The sequence below is a fragment of the Schistocerca cancellata genome, chromosome 3 (assembly GCF_023864275.1).
Source record: "Schistocerca cancellata isolate TAMUIC-IGC-003103 chromosome 3, iqSchCanc2.1, whole genome shotgun sequence".
Lineage (NCBI taxonomy): Eukaryota > Metazoa > Arthropoda > Insecta > Orthoptera > Acrididae > Schistocerca > Schistocerca cancellata.
This window is the reverse complement of record NC_064628.1, coordinates 61,807,653-61,830,889: the sequence shown is the minus strand read 5'-3', so window position 1 is coordinate 61,830,889 and position 23,237 is coordinate 61,807,653. Positions and strand designations below refer to the sequence as shown.

The 23,237-nt window shown below is 41.2% G+C and overlaps 1 protein-coding gene and 1 long non-coding RNA gene across 10 annotated transcripts in view; one reads left to right on the top strand and one right to left on the bottom strand.

The window, feature by feature from the left end:
• LOC126176972 (uncharacterized) overlaps window positions 1–12,260 on the bottom strand; it is a 41,549-nt gene extending 29,289 nt beyond the window's left edge. The window contains exon 1 of the long non-coding RNA XR_007535724.1: window positions 12,113–12,260. This is a non-coding gene — a long non-coding RNA (uncharacterized LOC126176972). The remainder of the gene's footprint in view (window positions 1–12,112) is intronic.
• The window catches only part of LOC126176969 (longitudinals lacking protein-like), a 316,573-nt gene that overhangs the window by 180,821 nt on the left and 112,515 nt on the right, over window positions 1–23,237 (top strand). The window lies entirely within an intron of this gene.

The window sequence follows — 23,237 nt, the reverse complement described above, 5'->3', positions numbered from 1 at the left end:
TGTAGGTACGGAAGAGACTGCAGCACGGAGGAGGATGGACAGCAGAGTATGTGTGGGGGACAGTAAGGTGGTACTTTCTGTAAGTGTACAGCTATGAGGTGGGGAGAGGGTATCGCAGCTAGATGTAGTGGGGAGGTTAGATGGAGGGCGGGGACTGCGGGAGGGAAAGTGAGAGTGGAGAAGGAGAGAAGTAGACTGTGGGTGCGCTAGTGGAATAGAAGGCTGTGTGGTGCTGGAGTGGGAACAGGGAAGAGGATGGGTTGGTGAAGGACAGTGATTAACACAGGTTGAGGCCTGGAGGGTTACAGGAATGTAGGACTTATTGCAGGGAGAGTTCCTGCTTGTGCAATTCAGAAAATCTGGTGTTGGTACAAAGGATCCAGATGGCACAAGCTGTGAATCAGTCATTGAAATGAAGAATGTTTTGTTGGGCAACATGCTCAGTGACTGCATGATCCAGCTGTTTCTTGGCCACAATTTGTTGTAGCCATTAACGCGGACATACAGCTTGTTGGCTATCATGTACACATAGAACACAACACATGGCTGCAACTTGGCTTGTAGATCACATGCCCAGTTTCACAAGCAGTCCTACCTTCAGTGGGATAGATGATGCTTGTGACTGACTGGAGCAGGTGGTGGTGGATGGATATATGGGACAGGTTTTGAATTTAGGTCTATTACAGGGGCTGAGTAGGGATGGACGAAGATACTGTATATGTTTGATGGGCGGCAGAATACCACTGTGAGAGAGGTGGGAAGGATAGTGGGTAGGACATTCCTCATTTCTGGGCACAATGAGTATGTGGTTCAGTTGCTCCAGTCCTTGGTGGTATTGGGTTACAAGAGGAATGCTCCTCTGTGGAATTTTGGAAGGTGGTGGGTGACTGGAGAGATAAGGTACGAGAGATCTGTTTCTGTACATGATTGGGGAAGGAGGGGGAGGAGCTTTGATCATTGAAGAGGAACTGCATGTAACTACAGTTGCGATGGCCACAGGTGGCTAGACTGTACGTAAGGGACTTATTGGTATGGAATGGATGGCAGGTTTTGAAGTGGAGGAATTGCTGGTGGTTGGTAAGTTTGGCATGGACAGAGGAACTGATGTAGCCCTCTTTGAGGTGAGCTGGAAGTCAACAGTGAGAAAGATGGCTTGTTGGGTTGATGCAGTACATGTAAAGTGAAAAGGGGATAAAGTGTTGAGGTTCTAGAAGAATGTGGATAGCGTGTCACCACCATTGATCCAGATCATCCTCACCACCAGTTGAGAGCACGTAGATGTTATCAATGAACCTGAACCAGATGAGCAGTTTGGGCTCTGGGTGGTTAGGAAGGATTCCTTTAGATGGTCTATGAATAGGATGGCATGGGATGAGGGCATGCGGGTGCCCATTACTGTACCCCAGATTTGTTTACAGGTGTTGCCTTCAAAGGAGAAGTAATTGTGGGTAAGGATACACACTGAAGCACCAGACAAACTGGTATTGGTATGTGTATTCAAATACAGAGATATGTCAACAGGCAGAGTATGGCACTGGGGTCGGCAATGCCTATATAAAACAACAAGTGTCTGCTGCAGTTGTTAGATCGATTACTGCTGCTACAATGGCATGTTATCAAGATTTAAGTGAGTTTCACATGGTGTTACAGTTGGTGCATGAATGATGGGACACAGCATCTCCGAGGTAGCAATGAAGTGGGGATTTTCCTGTATGACCATTTCACGAGTCTACCGTGAATATGAGGAATCCAGTAAAATATCAAGTCTCCAACATCACTGTGACCAAAAAAAGATCCTGCAAGAACAGGACAAATGATTACTGAAGAGAATCATTCAACATGACAGAATTGCAACCCTTTCACAAATTGCTGCAGATTTCAATACTGGGCCATCACCAAGAGTCAGCATGTGAACCATTCAACAAAACATCATTAATATGGGCTTTCGGAGCCGAAGACCCACTCGTATACCCTTGATGACTGCACTACACACAGCTTCATGACTTTCCTGGACCTGTCAACAATAACATTGGACTTTTGATGACTGGAAAGTAGTTGCCTGGTTGGACAAGTCTTGTTTCAAATTGTATCAAGTGGAAGGATGTGTACGGGTATGGAGACAACCTCATGAATCCATGGACCCTGCATATCAGCAGGGGGCTGTTCAAGCTGGAGGCGGCTCTGTAATGATGTGGGGCATGTGCAGTTGGATTGATATGGCACCCCTGATATGTCTAAATATGACTGTGACAAGTTACACATACTTCAGCATCCAGTCTGATCAGCTGCATCCATTCATGTCCATTGTGCATTCCGACAGACTTGGGCGATTCCAGCTGAACAATCCGACACCCCACATGTCCATAATTGCTACAGAGTGACTCCAGGAACACTCTTCTGAGTTTAAACACTTCTGCTGGCCACCAAACTCCCCATACATGAACATTATTGAACATATCTGGGATGCCTTGCGATGCGCAGTTCAGAAGAGCTCTCCACCCCCTTGTCCTCTTAGAGATTTGTGGACAGCCCTGCAGGAAACATGGTGTCAGTTTCCTCCAGCATTATTTTAGACATTAGTCGAGTCCATGCCACATTGTGCTGTGGCACTTCTGCATGCTCACAGGGACTCTACATGATATTAGACAGCTGTACCAGTTGTAGTTGGTCATGGTTACCAAGAAAGAGGTTGTAGGTGTGGTATCTGCCAGGTTTTTGACTACTTCATATCCTGGCCTGAAATGAGGAACTGCTCACAGTCTGGTCTCATCAGCCAGAGACAGTTGTCATGTATGTGTGAGTTGCATTTGCATTTATGTGTGTGTATGTTGTCTAATTCAGAAGAAAGCCTTTTGGCCAAAAGCTTATTCACTCAGCAGTCTTTTTGTTGTGACTATCTGTGAATCAACATCTCCACACATGGTGAGTAGTAGCCTATCATTTTCATAATATTGTGTTCATACGTTAGTTTTACAACAGTAACCTTTAACTGTAAAAAGCATAAACAACTTACAGAAATGTTTGCTACAGCACTGAATGTAGTTATCTTCCAAGTTTTATTCCTAAAGAACACTGTTAGTTCCCAATGTTCCCACTAGGTGTTGTTTTGTTGTTGTGGTCTTCAGTCCTGAGACTGGTTTAGTGCAGCCCTCCATGCTACTCTATCCTGTGCAAGCTTCTTCATCTCCCAGTACCTACTGCAACCTACATCCTTCTGAATCTTCTCAGTGTATTCATCTCTTGGTCTCCATCTACGATTTTTACCCTCCACGCTGCCCTCCAATACTAAATTGGTGATCCCTTGATGCCTCAGAACACACTAGGTGGAAAGCACAAATGAGTTATTCCGACAGTCATTATGGAGTGGTATAATGGTGCAGAGGCTGAAGATTATTTCTTAATATAATTGTGTTCAGTAACAAAGCATCAAAGGGAATTAGCATAATGTTCAGATATGGGCTGAGCAGAAACCAGATTTAACAAGATTTATTGTCCTTTCTTTCTTGCTGAGTCAACTGTAACTGGCATATCATAGATGGATATGCTTGAACGATATCCAGTGCCTCAGTTACAACAGTGTATGGACACAGAATTTGTTTTTTCAATAACCAGATTATCATCATGAAGTTGTCACATATCTCTGTAGGGACGTGTTGATTCGAGCGGGGCATGTTGGAACATCATCCTGGGCGCTGTGATCACCTGATCAACCTTATGGATTTGTGTGGATGGGTTACATTAAAGACAGAGTGTTCCTCCACTTCCAGGAAATATCAATGAGCTGCAACAACAGATGATACAAGCAGTTGTCACCATACTCCAAGATTGGCAGAAAACTGATTAAATACGGGACATTTGTCATGTTACAAAAGGTAGCCACGTTGAACATTTGTAAGTAAAACTTGAAGATATACTGCATTCAATGTTGTATCAAACATTTCTGTAAGTTATTTACCATTTCCACAATTAAAGGTTACATTTGTGCAACTGATTTGTAAACACCCTGTACTTTTGAAAATGGCGGATGCACCTGAAACCCCAAATAATAAGTGATTATACCAGATTAACCTGAATGGTGTATTTAAAACCAGCAACTGACCTGAAGACTCATCAAGTGGCAGTTGTAGGTAAGCATCCTGTAAATCAATTTTTGAAAAATGTTTCCCCTCAGCTAGCTTAGACAACAGCTTCTCTGGATGGGGCAGTGAATGTATATCAATGTTAGACTAATAATTAACAGTGGACTTAAAATCACCACAGATGCATAATGGTCCCATTCAGTTTTTTAATGGCCAGTACAGGAATTGCCCATTGACTGGTGGAAACTGGGGCAATGACATATTGATCCTGAAGCCATGTGATTTCCACCTGAACAGCCTCATGAACCAGTAGTGGGTGGGCTCTGCAAAGTTCAGGCATCAGAAATGGCTTCGGAGAAATACGAGTGTGAGCCATAAAGAAATTTGCACACCCGAGTGTTTGTTCCAGTATTTCCCTACATGCCATGTGCAGTGCATCAAGATAAAAAAAGGCACAATGGTAGACAATAAATTAACTTGTTCCTCCACTGTGAACACAAAAATTGTAAAGGTGTCTAAGACAAAAATGTTGGTAGTAGTCAGGGAGCATAGTACTAAAAGAGTAGTACTCATTCAGTGTTTTTGTAATTAGCTACCAGAAAAAATTCACTGAGAAGAGGAATGACTCTATGGCAGTAAGACAGATCTCAGCACTGGGCCTGTTGCAGCATAACAAACCAAGCTGTCAGTACCCGACCACATTGATTAAGGACACAGCAGCACCCATGTACAGCGGAATCATGTGCACTGGATGAGTAGTGTCAAGTCCAAGGTAAGTTTTCGTGATGGCAGGGAAACTGCCAGTGCCAAATCCGTGATGAGGTGGATGGCCTTGTTGTCCTCCTGCTGCAGTGGAGTATGCATCCATTGGGCTACTTGTTGATACACAACATCCAATTGACCACCCTTACCTCAAGCCCAGCATACCACAGCATAATGTGGGCATCAGCATCTGGTATGCCCACTGCCACACGCACACATGTGAGACTATACTTGTATGTGAGAACCTGCAAGTCAGCTGCCCAGGTGGCATACAATTGTCCTCCGCACTGTTCATGACACTGATTAATCTAAAGCTTAGCAGCAAGAAGTGCCTCTGCTGACTGTAGTATTTGGTTAACAGAGCACAGAGATCACCAAAAGGCTGCAATTTCCACAACACTTTGTATAAATGACTACTAGAAAAGAAGTAAATTATGTTTCCACTCTCTGGAAATATAATACAAGAAGAGCGGCGCGTTTCGTCACAGGGTTATTTGGTAACCGTGATAGCGTTACGGAGATGTTTAACAAACTCAAGTGGCAGACTCTGCAAGAGAGGCGCTCTGCATCGCGGTGTAGCTTGCTCGCCAGGTTTCGAGAGGGTGCGTTTCTGGATGAGGTATCGAATATATTGCTTCCCCCTACTTATACCTCCCGAGGAGATCACGAATGTAAAATTAGAGAGATTAGAGCGCGCACAGAGGCTTTCAGACAGTCGTTCTTCCCGCGAACCATACGCGACTGGAACAGGAAAGGGAGATAATGACAGTGGCACGTAAAGTGCCCTCCGCCACACACCGTTGGGTGGCTTGCGGAGTATAAATGTAGATGTAGATGTAGGACAAAACAAGTCAAAATGTCAGAGGCAGACATCTCAGCTCTCTGAAGCCTTGTCAAAGGAAGTGAACATCAGTGATGGGGCAGCTGTGTCCTCCATTTGATGTGGTTGTTGTTGCTGAGATGCAGACTGCTGAGATCCAAGCTGTTGCTGTTGTAGCTGCTGCTGTTGTAGAGCCACAAACTGTTGTTGTTGTAGTGACAGCTGTTGCTGCCACTGTTCCATAAATATAGACTCCATAAAGCAGGAACTTAAGACAAAGCCAACACCGCAGAAACAATAGGGTAAGAACTCACCACCTCTAAAGAGTCCACACCTGATGCAAATATGGGATCCTTGAATAAAGCTAAAGTTGTCATGAGCAGAGCATTGAACAAACACCAAGAATGTGTACCAGAATGTTAAGTTCAAAGCAGTATCAAACTGTAAATAGCAACTGAGCTCAGCGGAAGGCAAGGCCACCCAGCTCACCTCCTGGTACACTGGAAGCTGTTTACCACACAGTCTAACTTTGCCACCATCTCTTTTTGGAAAGAATCTCTCTTGCCGCTGCCATAAGTTCATGTAATTCAGCAACCTTAGTGACTTCAGCTAAAGAAGGATTCACCAAGAACTGGCCCAGGTAATTTTCCTGCCTTTCCATAGCCTCATTGAAACCGGCAAATTGTGTGGTGATGGGTGGGGGGGGAGAAAGTTTCCCTGCACATTGTTTTGAGGAAACTGAAATCTATAGCCACATGCACCAAAATAAGATTGATATTCTTAATGAAGAAAAAAGCCTTAAAAACATTGTTGTCCTGGATGCCTTTCAGAATGTATTTGATGTATTATAATGTAATTAATTTTAGTTCTGTTATGTCTCATTACACAGTACAGCAGGCAATTTATTGTAAACAGCAGACTATGTTTAGTTCCTCGTGGTTACAGGTTGTATTAACATCATTTTTGCATGCAGAGATATCTTTTGCTTCTTCGTTTTGTTTTCTGTTGTTGGTTTCCAAATTGACCTTTCATTCATCATAGGGTCTCTCAGTGTCCTATATTGTGCTTTCTCTTTTTGTGATTATACTTTTTATGTTTTTTATGCATCCTTGTTGGTCATTTGAATTCCAATTTGTTTTGTATTTTATTTAACTTTTAAAGCATTTTTATCAGTTTTTAACTGCTCACCTGCATCTGCCTCCTTTCCTGGCCGACCCCTAAAGACATCATTTGCAACTTTCCTCTCACCTATTTAGGTGCCACCTCCTGACACATGTTAGCAGTGATCCTGTGTCCTCATAGGATGCCTCGCATGTAAGATCATGTGACATATGCCAGTTTCCTAGATTGTAACCAATTTCATACAACATCTAACAATGGACGTGTGTTTTTTGTTTCATAAGAAGGAATTTTTGGCCAAATCTTTAAATGTATAGGAATCTTTTTGTTGTGCCTGTCTGTGACTCATGTAACATCTAGTTATTATGGTGTTTTTATTATGTTTGTTGACAAGCTGGTTTTCAACATTATTCAGTGTAATAACATGTATCCATTTTAATAACAGATGAGTTCACAATACATTACTCTTTAATTTGTTTCTTTTTGAAGTCTATGGAGAGTTGTTTTGAACATTTATGTATTTGATTTATTGTCGATGATGCTTATTGCTGCATGCTTCACAATTTGACTAATTCTGTTGTACTTTGTTGTTTGATGCTATGTATACATCCCTAGATAATGGCTGTGGGTGCTAAATCTGGTCACGGTTTAAAATAAAAAGAAAAGTGCAACTGGTACTGATATTTTCTTCAACACCATTTCTGCAGTTTCAGTATGTACACCAAGACACCCCATATGCTGAACAAGAAATTTTTGAGGGTGCTCCTAGTTTCATTTATGATATGTTTTATTTATGTTTATCTCCATGCAAAATTGTGTCAACTTTTGTACTTGAGGCTTTTTGTAGAACTGTTAAGTTTTTGAAAACAGCATGCATGTTACCAATGGGTGATCAATACACACTCAAAATGATTAATTTCTTGGTGATTTCAAGCCCTGCTAATTCAATAGATGATATTTCAAAGTGTTAGTCTTCACTTACTGTTCTCAGGCCTTGACTTGATTGAAACTGTATTCATTTTCTGATGTAAATGGATGGTTCTCCAACTTTCAAAGTAGTCCTACAGTAACAGTTGTGACAATAATGGCTTCTTGCTGTTTAATTCTGGGGATAATTTATAGTCTACACTTAGTAATTGTGTGCTTTTAAAATAAAATAAAGTAATAAATTTGCCTTAGATGTATTAATCAGACAGACAAATAACTCCTAGGTTGAGCGTAGATGTGATCAATTTTAAATAACATACCCCAACGCAACGGTTTTTAGATTAACTAAAAGAGGTTTACTGCCTGTAACATTCACACATTAGTTCATTGGCTGGTGTAAGCAACTACTCATTTAAGTGATTTGAAAATAGCTCAAGCCCCTAATATAGGGCTGAGTGAACATGCTATATAAAATTAATAAATAAAAATAGCTGGAAAACACATACTGGCTCATACCTCAAATTAACAGAAGATAAACTCCTTACTAACTCACATATAATAAGAGTCTTAAATGACACACAAAGCATTAAGCTAAATATTGATTAGTAGCAGAAAATATTCAAAATACTCATCGGAAAACTGAGTTACAGTACATATTCAGTGCAAAAATTCAGAGTCTACATCAACCTTCACATGCAAAAATACAAGTTCTGCTGAACTGCTGGCAGAAATAAATCAGAGACATGACTACGACAGAAAAACTCTCTATAAGTCCAGCAAACTAGTGTTAAATACATTGGGTTGGTGCAGAAGTTTGTAGTGTTTTTCTATAAGTCTATAAACACAACAGACACACACAACAGAAACTTTAGCCACCAATAATATATTTCTCATTCACTGTTTAGAAAAGTGTGCCAGTGCTGGAGCAACTTCTTGATTCTCTGACGGTAGAAATCAAGTGGTTTTGAGGCTAATAACTCATTGAACAATGTTTGGAGTACAATTTCACCTGGCAAGAAGATTCATTGAAGGGTGTTTGTTAGCAGAAAAGGTGAAAATCTGAGAGCGCAAGATCAGGAGAATGAGGTCGGCGTGGAATGTCCTCCCAACCCAACTCTTCTATGGTATTTTTTGTCAGCCTGGCAGCACGGGGTCTTTGTACAGGGCACAAACATTCCTTTCTTTTCCTTACATCAACATAAACATACCATTTCTCATCACCAATAATGATACTGGGTAGGAATGCCTGGTGTTATTCATGAGCCAATTGATGATGAGCAAGCGTAGATGCACATATGGCCACCCACTGATTTTTGTGATTTTGGCTTAGAGCATGTGGTACCCATACACCTGATTATTGAACCTTCCCCACTGCATGAAAATTTTGCATAATGCTGGAATGATCACAATTCATCACATTTGCCAATTCTCAAGTACACTGATATGGATTATTGTGGATTAATGCATTTAAACTACCTTCATCAAACCCTAAAGTTCTTCCTGAATATGGAGAGTCACTAATGTAAAAACATGCCTCCTCAAAATGAGAAAAACATTTTCTTACTGTGCTCCATCCAATAGCATTATTCCTTTACACAGTGCAAATGTTTCTTGCAGCCTCTGCTGCTGGTCACCCCTTTATTGAACTCAAACAGAAGAAAGTGTCTTAAATGTTCTGATTTCTCCACTTCGCTAGCATCCACAGCTCCACTCACTATGCCCAAATGACAAAATGGTTGTATGTGTACTTAAAGAGTAACAGTGAACTGCAAAGAAAAATGACAAACAATAAATAAACCCATATCAACCAGAATACCAACATGAAAAACAAAAATGCTGCAAACCAACCCAATATTTCTGAGTGTTGTGACTGATGACGTGAAAAATATCTATCACCAAAAATATGTGTTGCTAGATCACAGCTCAGACCAATGTAGATCTTGCCACTTCAAACTCATACCAAACTGTATGTGTCAGCGAGATGGTGGCAGCCCTTTTAAAGTGTTAAAGCTCCCCCCCCCCCCCCCCCCCTGCCATGAAATGCCATGCATGTACATCACTTAATGACTTTGTACTTTCCCCAGCCTGACTCATAACATTAAAAATCAGTTCATAATTTCTGTGGCATCAATTCAACTATTACAATAAATATGGTTATGGCACAACTTTCTTATTAGATTTTCCTCCTCTTTCCATTGAAATTATCAGAAAAAAATGGTTAGGTATAACAGTTTTTAAGTTGTGGGCAAAACTAGGCAAATATTTAAATAATTAAAATTACAGACCCCAATAAAAATTATAAATCTTATGAACTCAATGTTGGAGGTGGTGTGTAAATATGTCTGCCAGTGCATACAATTGTGCTGACTGTGTATGTGTCTTGTATTAAATTATATGTAGACTTTTAATCAAAGTTCATGTAAAAACAGTCTCAGACCTAATAAATTATGATGTGATACAAGTGAATAGTTCAACTGAGGCACATTACTGGGAGCCACAATCTGAGTTCTTGATCTCTTTTGTATCATAAATATTATAAAAGTTATTAAATATTTGTTGAATTTAAAATGGATAAATCATCTAGGTGTTGCATATTCTGACTTATACTTATTAAAAATTACATCTGCATACTAGCAGCTTCTCTGTATCCATCAAAGTTTGTGCTGCAGGTGTACAAACACAAACATTATAAAATAAGCCATTTGTGTGGACTAGTGGTGGAAATGACATCACACTGCTAGTTTCAATCTGACAAGAGCATGAGTGTGCAGTCACTGCCACTCAGCTGTACAGCACAGCATGCTGGCATGCGACCTCGTCCTCCCCAATGCCTGGTTAGTGCTTGTCATCAAAACCAATTATCCATGCTCAAACATAGTAAGTCGTGTCACACAGTCTGTCATTTTACAGAAAGTTAATTGGATCTTTGTGCCTCTACACCACTGCTCAGTGACACAAAGTAATGCGCTGTTTAAAGACTGGAACTCAACTTCAAATTCCTGTATATTATTTTTTCTTGATTGTATGTTTTGATGTAGGATTGTAAACTGTGTGAAATGTTCCATCTTAATTTTTCCAATATTTTCTGTTCTTCATCATATGTAATATCATGTGTCATTTGGTGTTTTAGAATGTATGTCATAAGTCATTACTTCAGAATTTTTTATACTGTTAGAGAGGCTCTTCAGACAGCAGAATATGTCATCTGGATTTATCCTAAAAGACCATGCATGACCTGAGAGCCACTTCCTGTACTTTCATGAATAAGCTGTGCCAGTCTCCCATTCCCAGTCTTATTAAGTGGAAGGCTATGCCTAATGAAATCACATCTACTGAAAGTCCTGATTAGCACCAGACAACACACACAAAGTCAGCTGTCATCATGCCATCTCTAGCCCTACATTAATATCTCAGCTCTTTTAAGGTATGTCTAAACTGTTGTGACACATATCTGTAGGCACAGGTATATAACACATTCAGAACACACAACTGGAATCACAATCTCACAAAGACATTGCCTGCTAACACTGGAAATAGGCTTAAATGGCCATAAACTGACTGAAACACAGTGTATAAAATTCTGTGGAGAGTAACTGGCCAGCCAGAAATAGACAAACTAATCAAGGAACTCAGTTTAATATGTTTTGCTCTAAGAAGTATCTTTCATTGTTTTGACCTAAACACACGAATGTTGGCTTTTATGTATTTTCTACCCCCCATTCTCTTAAGGGGTTGTCTTCATGGATAATGCACCCAAAGTAAGTAAAGCTAATCTTCACCACAAGTGAGTGGTAAGAATATTCTGTAAAGTTGATAACAGTACATCTTCCAGGAGCCTCTTTAAGGATCTTTGAATTCTTATACTCACTTCCCAACACATTTACTCCTTAACAGTCTTTGCCACTGATAATTGATATCATTTTCAGATCAACCAGAATCAGCATACACATAATAGAAGATGAAAAAATATTTTCATGTCAACTTTGCTTCCTTGTCAGGTGTTGACAGCTGAGGTGTGTGCTTTGGTGCAGAGGTCTTTAACAAGCTGCTATCTAATATAAAGCAAGAAACGATGACTCTCTACCTTTTGAAAAGAAAATGAAAACATACAACTTTAACCAGCCATACAAATTATCTCATTGTGTACATGTAATGATTAAAAATTCCTATCAGCTCTGTGGCAAGTAGCAGTGTTCATTGTAAAACCATATGACGAGTAGTATTATATTGTAAACTGACGTGTTGTTATAGTACCATTGTACTCACAAAAATATTAAGCTGGCCATAGGAAATAAATAGCAAGCTGCATATACAGAGTGATTCTTATTAATGTTTAAGAACCCCTGAAGCGGCTTAGATGACTTCGAGACAAGTAATTTAATATAAAATAAATGTCGGGAAATACCCCAAAAGTGGGTGACAAATGTTGAATGTGTGATGTCAGCAGTTGATGTACCTTGCTGCACATGCAGCAGTGGAGTGTATCAATCTCTTGCACTAGATCATGGCTTAACAACTGGCCGGTTTTGAACGCGAGTACTCGCGTCTGCCCAGGCACGTGCTCGCGAGCAGGTGCAAGGTCGCGGAGCAGGGAGGGAGGGGAAATGCGCGCGCACGTTTGAATAGGGCCGCAGCGTGCCTATTGAATTCGCGCCGACTGTGTAACGTTTAAAGTATTGCGATCAGATCTAACAGTCACTTCGCTGGTTAAGAATCATGTCAAGTCGCCGTTGTGTAACCCCAACCATGCTTTCACAGTTCAACCCCCATTGGGAGGAACTGTATCTGTTTACAGAAAAATATGGTGTTGCAAAATGTTTAGTATGTCACAAAACGCTGAATTCTTTTAGGAAATTTATTTTGCAGCGACATTATATATCGTACCACGCGAAAGACTACGGAAGTTGAAAATGTGATGGACCAGACCGTGCACAGGAAGTTATTAAACTTAAAAGGAAGCTATCCGAAGAATATTTGGACGACGAAGAAAAATCAACTGAGGCAGTTCTCAGAGTGAGTTACAAAAATGCTTTGCTTTTAGCAAAATCCCTGCGCCCCTTCACTGATGGCGATTTAATAAAAGAATGTTTGGTAGTTGCAGCGGAACATTTGTGTCCATCTCAAGTAGAACAGTTTCGGATTGTGCCATTATCTAACATGACCATTATGCGTCGCATGCAGGACATGGCAGACGACGTCCAGAGCCAGCTTGCAAATATCTGTAAAGATTTTATGGCGTATTCTCTAGCTCTGGACGAAAGTGTTGATATCAATGGAACAGCGCAGCTTGCCATATTTATTAGAGGTGTTAACAGAGGTCTTCAGGTGAGGGAGGAGCTCCTCGATGTAGTAGCCATGAAGAATACTACAACCGGAGGTGATATTTTAAGTAGTGTTGAAAATATAGGATTGTCGTGGAATTCTTTAGTTTAGCGATGACAGGGAAAAAATCAGGTTTCGTTGCGCTGTTGAAGGAGGAAATGCAAAAACTGACCGTGCCGAATGAAATACGGGGCGTTCACTGTGTGATCCACCAGAAAAACTTATGTGCAAAGAGTATCACTCTAAAAAATGTGATAAGTGTTGTTCGTACAACCAATTATATAAGGAAGCATGGGTTACAACACAGGCAATTTAAAAGCTTTTTTGAGGATGTAGAAAGCCAGTATGGTAGCCTGCCTTATAACAGCGAGGTCCGCTGGCTTAGTCGTAGCGAATTATTAAATCGATTTTTTTTTTTGCCTATTAGATGAGATATTTATGTTCATGGAAATAAATAACATGTGTGTTCCTGAACGGAAAGAGCCTTCATGGAAATGTGATCTCGCGTTCTTAGCAGATTTAACTAGCCATCTGAATGCTTTGAACATTTCACTACAAGGTAAAGATCTTCTAATTACCTATTTCATAGATCGAATACGAGCTTTTAAAATGAAATTGACACTTTGGGTGAGTCAGCTGGAAACAGGAAATCTAGCTCATTTTCCTAAATTATCATCCATGCAAGATGTTCACAAAGACTGTGAACGTTATTCACATAGTTTAGTTGCCCTTAAGGAAGAATTTGATCAACGCTTTCAAGATCTGACAGCACTAGACAGTGATTTTGATCTGTTCTCCTCTCCATATTCAGCGAATATTGAAGAGATTTGTCCTGAGCTGCAACTAGAAATTATTGACCTGCAGTGTGACTGAGAATACAGAGACAAATTTCAGAACAAGAAAAACATTTTGGAATTCTACAGACACTTCCCTCAGGATAGATTTCCTCGTTTGCACAAACTGGCGGCTACAATAATATCAATGTTCGGTTCCACGTATGTTTATGAACAACTGTTCTCTGCAATGAAATGTAACAAGACGCGCCTGAGAAACGCATTGTCTGATCGAAATTTAAACTGCACGCTGCACCTACAATGCACAAGAACAATTACTCCGAACATAGGCGCAATTGTAAAGGGCAAAAAGTACAAGATAACCGAGAATCTCACACTTCAATGACACCTTTTATTGTGTAACAGTTCACAAATTAATACGAATGTAGAGGCATACACTAAGCTAATAAAATTATGTGGCACGTGTACATTCTCCTTTATTTGTTTCATTTGTCGCAGATAATTCGTGAGTAATATCCCTACAGGTGGCCGCGGATTTACATTGACTGGCGGCAGCTGTTGTGTGCCCCACGTGACTCTCCCCACTCTCCGCTCTGGTCGGGTAGTGGGGGTAGCGTGCTCGCGCCTTGCTGCTCACAGCTTGCTCCGCGAGCACGTATGTTGTGAAGCCCTGCACTAGATCATCCCAACCAAAGTCAAGTACTCACTTCAGGGTGGCTCTGGTCGTGCTTCTGTGACTTTAGCACTTGGGGCTCAAGGTTTGAGTCCTGCATGTGGCAGGCAGTGAGTTTTTTGGCATTGTGTTAGACAGTTGTGTGTTTACTTTGAGGTAAGATTTATTATTTTATTTGCTGGTCTCACAGGCTCGTGGAGCAATGTGTGGCACTGCCACTACTGACGATGGTAAGGTCGACTAGCCCACTTGTTGCACATGTGCTGACATACCTCATGTGATGCTGCCACATTTTTTAACATCCACTTTTGGGGTATTTCCTGACATTTATGGCCTGATGTCTTACATTACACTACTTGTCTCACTGTCAGGTATGTCACTTTGGAGGTTTTTAAACATTAATAAGAATTGCCCGATATCATATGATAGCAATTTGTCAGATTCCATTTAGCTTAGAATCAGTATCGTTAATGATAAGTAGTATACTGATAATTTATTTGTAGTGGTTAAGTTTCTTCCAGTTGCTCATCTTTTACTAAAATACCACTTGGCCCATTCCACATGCCTAATATGATGCTTTTTGATGGGATTTGTAGAACACCATGAATGATTGAAAGTATGTAATAAATAAATGTGATAAAAGTCGTAGGAGTTTGCCTGAATGCTGTATTTACCAATGAGTAATTGTGTTATTCAGGTTTTACTGCAACCAGCATTCAGTTATAAAGACATTTACATAACTGAAAGTCACCATTTACATTTCCTTTCCATTTGCTTATATTTCATTTGATTGATTGTTAAACTGTGCTGTGGAAGCTGTTATGAGCTGTTAATTCTTGGAATGTAAGGAAGCATAAGTGTACAAAGACAGAATAATTTTCATGCCATTAATGTCTTAATGGCAAGAAAAAAGGGGGTCGAACGAAGCGTCCGATCCCACGCGTCGGCTTTGACTCGTGACGTAAGGGTGTTGTCGTGTGTGACGTCATGACGGCGCGGAGTTTGGTTTGAGTGTGGCTGTCTCCAGTTCTGTTTTATCTTATTTTGTTTACTTTTCTGATCTGTTCGTTCTATCTCGTGAGATTTTTTTTAAAATTTAAAAACGCTTATTACTTATTTTAATTATGTTTCCTCCAATTTCTGTTTTAGTTTATTGAATTTATCTTTCTGATCTGTTCGTTCTATCCCGTGAGATTAAAAAAAAAAGACAAAAAGCACTAATCAGCTACTGAAGCATCTTTATCTTCTATGGGGCAGGGGTTACGACCCCTGGGGAGGTGGGTGGGTATTCATGCATGGCTGTCTTCACTTACACGTTGTAGCTACGCAAGGCGTCTAAATTTGTTTATATTTAGTTTGCCCCCCCCCCCCCCCCCCCCCCCACCCAAAACACCCCATTTCCCCCGCTTGTCCCGTTAGTGTCATGAGGCTTCTTGTGGAAAGTTTTTGTTTTTGTTTCCGCCATATTTGTGACGTCATGGGTCAAAGCAGACGGGCGGGATCGGACGCTTCCGTATTTACGAAAAAGGAGAGTGCCCAGACTGTTACAGAAAGGAAAAGAAAAAATGGAGAATGAAATACTGAACAAAGCCAGAAGACTACAGTCTGTATAACAAGTTTATTTTCCCTGCCTTGCTCATTATAGGGTTATGTCTTAATATCAGCCTAAAAACAGCCTGTATTTTTGATCATTTCCTTGTACTGCAAAAGGAGACAAGCAATACTTTTGCATAACTAAATAATTAAACTAATGCAGCATGTTCACAGTAGTGATAGAGATTCAGGTTACTGTAAATGAGAATGTTAACAGTAAATGTAAATCAGTGTTGGTCTTTACCTTTATCAGTTATTTTTATGCTACCATGATTAATTCCAGATGGCACAGAATGATGATCATCCTCCCATCTCATACACAGGTGTAAAACTTTGACTGTTGGAAATATAATGCACAAAATGTTTGTTTAAACACACATGTGGAACATCAGTCTTTCTCTAGTTAACATACAGTTATGTTAATATAACACAAAAAATTCCTAGCTTACCATTTTGGTCAGAAAAGTCTTTGATAGGAATGTGGCAAAAAACTTAACTTTGTGTACTTATTTCCCGTCCTTTAAGGCACCATAAAAATATAAGTACACATACACTGAATACCTACAGTAATAAACAGGTGATCTACGAAAAATGTTTTTTTTTCTGTGTTATTAACTCCAAACAAATCTTTGCCAGAAATAAAATATGTTACATGAGTATTAGAATTCTTATTGTGTTCGTTTGTGTGTCTGTCGACCTGCCAGCACTTTCATTTGGTAAGTCACATCATCTTTGTTTTTAGACATATTTTTCCTTCGTGGAATGTTTCCTTCTATTATATATATATATATATTCTCTCTCAAAAGTAGTGCCAATGTCTCGTAAACTAGCCCCTTTTCTTCATACCTAGCTTCTTGATATTAGTGTGTATACGCTCTGGGGATGTCAGTGCTCTTCAAGAGTGTCATATCATACTTAAAACAGACACTACTACTGTGCCTGAGTGGGCATTCTTTTCTCAGTGTGCCTCTTTAAATCACAGTGAACACTGTACCATGCTGAAGACATGGCTCATTCCCAAATAAGTAGCTTTGTATGCATAAAAAAATTGAAAGGCGATCAGTTGCTGGGAATTATACACTGAAGAGCCAAAAATATTTGGTACATGTGCCTAATATTGTGTAGGGTCCTTGCGAGCGCACAGAAGTGCTGCAACACAATGTGTAATGGACTCGACTAATGTCTGAAGTACTGCTGGAGGGAACTGACACCATGAATCCTGCAGGGCTGTCCACAAATCCATAAGAGGACAAGGGGGTGGAGATCTCTTCTGAACAGTGTGTTGCAAGGCACCTCAGATATGCTGAATAATGTTCATGTATGGGGAGTTCGGTGACCAGCTGTGTTTAAACTCAGAAGTGTGTTCCTGGAGCCACTCTACCAATTCTGGACATGTGGGGTGTCATTTTGCCCTGCTGAAACTGCTCAATCCATTGGAATGCACAATGGACATGATTGGATGCAGGTGATTAGACAGTATGCTTATGTATGTGCCACCTGTCAGTCATATCTAGACACATCAGGAGTCTTGTATCACTCTAACTACACATGCCCACACCATTACCAGCTTGAAGAGTCCCCTGCTAAATCCAGGGTCCATGGATTCATGAAGTTGTCCCCATACCTGTACACATCTTTCTGCTCAATACAATTTGAAGTGAGACTCGTCTGACCAGGCAACAGGCTTAGTCATCAACTGTCCAGTGTCAGTGTTGATGGGTCCAGGTGAGGCGTAAAGCTTCGGGTCGTGCGGTCATCGAGGGTAGTCGAATGGGCCTTCAGCTCTGAAAGCCCATCTCAATGATGTTTTGTTGAATTGTTTGCACACTGACGCTTGTTGATGCCCCAGCATTGAAATCTGCATCAATTTGTGGGAGGGTTGCACTTTTGTCATGTTGAACGATTCTCTTCAGTACTGGTTTGTCCTGTTCCTGCAGGATCTTTTTCTGGGTGCAGTGATGTCAGAAATTTTTTGCCAGAGTCCTGATATTCATGGTACACACATGAAATGGTCATACAGGAAAATCCTCAGTTCATCACTATCCCAGAGACGCTGTGTCCCATCACTCATGTGCTGACTATAACACCACATACAAACTCACTTAAATTTTGGTAACCTGATATTGTAGCAGCAGTAACTGATCTAACAATTGCGTCAGACACTTGTTGTCTTATATATGCATTGCTGACTGCAGTGCCGTTTGCTGCCTGTTTACATACTCTGTATTTGAATACACATGCCTATGCCAGTTGCTTTGCCACTTCTGTGTATTTACTCTATTTTTGCTCTGAGCAACATTCATCGATAAGAGAACAATGTAGAGATGCACATCACTCCCTTGAACTGGCCTGTATCACTATGTATTGTATCCAGTTAGGAATACTTGTAGTACATTAACTAAGGCATGACTGTGGTGCACGGAGAGGGGGGAAGATTGCCAAGGTTTTGTGCAGCTGTATGGACAAGCTGTGCTGTGGGTGTCTGTTACACAGGGCATGGCTGGACTGTTTCTTCATGAGAGGGTGAAAGATAGTGTGTGTTGTTATCCTTACCTCTCTTTCAACACTTGGGGTAGAGACTAGGGTGGGGTGAGAGTCAGTGTGGTCTACTGTAGTGTGACGGTCTGTATTGGTGTAGTGTGACGGTCTGTATTGGAGTGGAGGTGGGGGAGGCAGGGGAGTAGGCTGTGGAATTGGCGGGGTCATAGTTGGGGTTGCCTTATCCTTCATTTGGCTGTGTGGGAGTGGATGCTGCTTTTTAGTGGCTATGATGGTAAGGCTCCGTCAGCTGGTAATCGTGATCTGATCATGGTTGGTTCGACATCATGGGTTAGTTTGGTTTGTAGCTGTGAATGAATTGCCTGGGGAGGAACCCATCCTTAACCTACCATTCTCTGTGCTGTCCTTCAATGACAATGGAGTTCTTGACCAGTTTCTCAGTGATGTCTTTCGTTTGCCGAGTTTCACTAGCAAAGTGCTGTTGCTGTTTGACATGTCAAATGCACAGGCGTGCTCTCGAGTAGCATGATAATTTCAATTTGTTTGTGTTGTACCTTCGTTAGTCATGCTGCTGGTATCTTGCATAATCCATGGAGGTTTAAGACACTTCACTATAACAGAGGTCAGTTTCCCCTGGAGGAGAATGTCAAAGGTGTTAGCACTGCACTTTCTCACTCTGTGGGACCCTGAATATGGCGCTGCAAGACAGGGAAAATAGAATCATTCCACAAAATGACAGTCATTGTCTTTTAGAGCTGGATATTCAAGCCACATGCCTGCAGAGGTGGTATTCTGAGGCATGCAGTGTGCTGTTTAACTTGCCAGATAGGAGTAGGTAGTTACCTGTTGGTAAGACAAAGTAAACTTGTAGGGTGAATGGATCACCATGTAAGATTTCTGCTAATGTAATGTGGAGGTCAGCTTTATACACAGAACTCACATATAAAACACCCACAACAAGGATTCTGTCCAATCACCAACATGACATGTGAGTGCTGTTTTTAGTGTGTGGTGCCAGTGCTCCACCAACCAATTGCTTTGATATTAAACAAACTGTTCCTCTCAGTTTGTGTGGGTGTACAGGTGTGATACTGTTAGTTACATAAGCCCATCCACCACAGCAAGGTCATATCACATCCAATGGGAAAAATTGGTTTTTAATTGTTCTGAGGCCTAAAACCTTATGAAAAGCATCAATAAAAATAAGATCGGATTATTAATTTCCGTGTGACTGACACAAAACGTGTTCAGTATGTTGTCCACCATTTTCTGCAACAAGTTGAAATTGAGAAACAGCGTGTTCCACAACCGACTGAAGTGTTTCTGGGGTCACATTCAGAATGTGTTGTGTAATGCATGCCTTCAATGCAGCTAAGTTTGTAGTCGGAACACTGAACACAACATCTTTCTTTCTTTAAAAGCAGAGCACGATCCCGCATTGAGTCAGTCATGGCGAATGTCACAGACTTGAAAGGAGGAAATGCAATGTACCCGGCATGTTTATACCAACTTCAATGGGTCGAACACATGACAGGTGTTTTCATTTAAGTATTCTGACACATACAGCACCATCTATTGATCAATTTTCACACAATTTTTTTCTTCTGCCATACGTTTCCCCTCCTCTGATAATATTCCATTGCTGGGTGTGACAGTCCACATAGTCAGTTATAAACTGTGTGATTAATCCAGGTGTTGTAAACGGCAAGGGCAGCAGTCTTTCGATGGGCTATAATGAAATCTGCCAATGGCTAGCGATCGGTATAAATAGTAAAATGTCTGCTGTCTATGTTGTCTTCGTAATGACACACCACTGCATATACTGCCAACAACTCCCAGTCATATGCTGACCACTTATACTGGGACTCAGATAGTTCTGTGAAAACGAAATGCAACAATTGCTCTACTCCTGCTATAGTCTGCTGAAGTCACCGTATCACTCGCGTCAGATGCGATTAAAAATGGAGTGGTTGGCAACAGGTATACACAATTAGTAGCAAGAGATAGGCTATCTTCAGTATCATCAGATGCTTGTTGCATATGCAGGATTATCACAAGATTTCTTTTGTTGTATGCTTGCTTTCTTGCAAGTGCATTCATCTGTGGAGCCTGAATGGCAGCGACATGTGTAAGTGCGGTTGGCAAAAGTCCACGACACCAAAAAATCAGCATAATTCCTGGTGGTTCTGGGTCTGTAGCAGCTGATGGATGAGTTCCATACATTGCACTGTTGGTCAGATGTCATTGCTAACAGAATGCTCATGGAAGGTACTTTGGATTTTCACAGTTGGCATTTGTCGTCATTGATCATGATGCTGAAATGTATCAGTGCTTTGAAAATGATTATGAGATGTTTCTCGTGTCGGCAAGGGGAAAGGGAAAAGACTGAAATATCATTTAGATGTGCATAGCAGAAAGGAAAATTGAAGAAAATATTGTGTATGAAATTCTGTCAAGTTTTCCCTGCATTTTTCAGGCTGCAGGACATGAACAGAAATTTATGAAGCACAAACAGGATGATAATTGCTGTGTTGGGTATATCCTACTTGTCAATAGGGATTTGCAAGTAAGCTTTCCTACAATTTAACTGAACACAGAAGTAGCTGGTAATATTTTGGTGAAGTTTTAAACATTTGGGCTCAGGTAGTTATCGACGATTGTACAAGTATGTATCTGAATAGCCACATAATTGATATGTACAATCTGTTTTGGGGATAGGATGGATGGGTGAGGCCCAAGGGCTCCCAGACTATCTGATGATCCCTGCTTGAAGTGCTTTCTTTATAGCTGACTTTTCTGCATGGAGTATATCTGTATGGTACATTGAGGGCTGGGGGCTAGGTGTAGTGCTGATCTTATGTACAGCACCCTATCAGATAGCACTCTGTTGGGATGTCACACGAGTCCTAAGGAGCAGGGGGGGGGGGGGGGGGTCTCACGCATGGGAAAGTGTTTGGGCACTGTGAGTAAATTCACTATACTGACCTGTGCAATCTGTACTGGAGACGTGTGTATGTGTCCACTGTTGGTAGTCTCAGCACTCACTGTCTCATTCACAATGGTGTTTCAGGAAGACTGTAACTGCTCAAGTGTTGCTGATAAGAGCATGTGGCACTGAGCTTGTCTGCAGTTGAAAAAAATTTAACACGCAGTTTGTGTTTATCCATGTGTTGGCTGATAGTCTCTTTTCTGATTTTTTTTCATAGTACCACATCATCTGTTGTAACTCTAATGTCATTGTTTGACATTTGCAGAAAATTAGTAAATGGTTATCGTAGACAACAGTATTCGACACCTGCGAGTCAGTATCTGTCAATGTGTATTGTACTGGGGCACTGAAAACACTGGTCACAGATTCTCAGTTGCTTGGCTGCTGTGCTGTGTAAGTTTCACACGTCAGGCCTGTAGAGAAATGGAAATGGTGAAAAGCCTGTCACCAAAACAGGTTCTGATGTCTGTGTCCAAAAAGTGCCATGGGAATGTGTGATGTACGCCCAGGTTTATAGTTCAAATGTCAGTTCCATAAATTGCAATAGGAGAATTGTTTGCAGCAATAAGTCAGATGGCTGGGTCCACTCTGTCAGAGGGTCCTCATAGGGAAGGGGTTCCCACCCCTGAACCAGTGTTGATACGATGGAATCTTAATGTGGTGGTGAATCAGATTCATTGATGACATCTATGTGATCTGGACTTAGGGTGAGGACATCCCATCCACATTCCTCCAGACACTCAACACATTCTCCCCTGTTCACTCATCTGCTCCTCCTCAACCCAAAAAGCCACCTTCCTTGATGTTGATCTGCACCTTAAAGCTGGCCACATAAGTACCTCTGTCCATATCAGTCTTACCAACCACTAGCAATACCTCCACTTGACAACTGCCACCCATTCCATACCAAAAAATCCCTTGCATACTGCCTAGCCACCCATGGCCATCACATCTGTAGTGATGAGCAGCCCCTGTCGAAATATAACAAGGGTTTCACTGAGGCCTTCACAGACTGAAATTATCCTCCCAAACTTGTACAGAATCAGATCTCCCTTGCCTTATCTATCCAATCACCCACCACCTCCCAAAGTCCCACCGTCTAGCCATAGAGGAGCATGCCTTTCATGACTCAGTACCACCCAGGACTGGAGCAACTGAACCACACTCTCCACCAGGGTTTCGGCTACCTCTCATTGTGCTGTGAAATGAGCAGTATTCTATCGCCCACCAAACCAACACAATAGCCTTGTCCATCCCTACACAACCTCTACTCCTAGCCCCTTGCCACATGACTTATATCCCTGAAATACCTATATGCAAGACCTGCCCCATATATCCTCCCACCACCACCACCACCACCACCACCACCACCACTACCTACTCTAGTCCAGTCACTAACATCACCATCCCATCAAAGGCAGGGCTACCTGTGAAACTAACCATGTAATCTGCAAGCTAAGCTGCAACCACTGTGCTGCATTCTATGTGGACATGGAAACCAACAAACTGTCTGTCTGCATGAATTGCAACTGACAAACTGTGCTAAGAAACAGACCAGCAAGTTGCTGAGTGCTGCCCCACACAACGTTCTTCATTTTCATGACTGCTTCACACCCTGTGTGATCTGGATCCTTCATACCAACACCAGAATTGTGCAGAT